The sequence below is a fragment of the Sardina pilchardus genome, chromosome 13 (genome assembly GCF_963854185.1).
Source record: "Sardina pilchardus chromosome 13, fSarPil1.1, whole genome shotgun sequence".
NCBI lineage: Eukaryota > Metazoa > Chordata > Actinopteri > Clupeiformes > Clupeidae > Sardina > Sardina pilchardus.
The window spans coordinates 27,048,618-27,049,515 of NC_085006.1; positions in this window are offsets into that span (position 1 = coordinate 27,048,618).

The window sequence follows — 898 nt, forward strand, 5'->3', positions numbered from 1 at the left end:
TGTGTGTGTGTGTGTGTGTGTGTGTGTGTGAAAGACAGAGAGAGAGAGAGAGATTTGGTCTTGGCTGCCTATGACTGTGAGAGACAGTGTGTGGTAATATTTCTGCGTGTGAATGTAGTCTGTTTTGGCTGCCTATGACTGTGTGTGTGTGTGTGTGTGTGTGTGTGTGTGTGTGTGTGTGTTTGTGTGTGTGTGTGTTTGTGTAGATCTGTATGTGCTGCTAATAAGTGCCCATAAATATGTGTATGTTTTTGTAAGAGGGAGAATAGAATAGAAAATGTGTTAGAGGGAGGAGAGGAAAATGACAAAGAAATGGTGAGAAATGGAAAGACAGAGAGAGAGAGAACGAGAGAGAGAGGGAAAAAGAGAGAGAGAGAGAGCACCAGACTCCTCCTGCGCTCCACTAGTTGGCGTCCTTCTTCTTCTGCTGGTATTTGTGGTACTCCTCCTCCGCTCCACTAGTTGGCGTCCTTCTTCTTCTGCTGGTATTTCCGGTACTCCTTCTGGATGGTGGCGGCCGCTCTCACGGCCTCCGGACTGGCGGGAGGGCACCCACCGTTACTGCAGTTGGAGTCTGGAGCACACAGGAGACGCAGCAGAGGACACGTCAGTTAGCCAGCGTTAGCTAGCAGTGTAACGCAGTGTAAAGGGCATATGAGGATGTTAGTAGTGTGACGCAGTTAGGGGCTTACCAGCACTGCGTTCAAAGCGAGCGCGTGTAGAGTGCCTAAGTAGTGTAACGCAGCAAAGGGTATATGAGTTAGTTAGTGTAATGCAGCAAAGGGTATATGAGTTAGTAAGTAGTGTAACGCAGCATGGGGTATATGAGTTAGTTAGTGTAACGCAGCAAAGGGTATATGAGTTACTGTAGTTAGTGTAACGCAGCATGGGTTATATG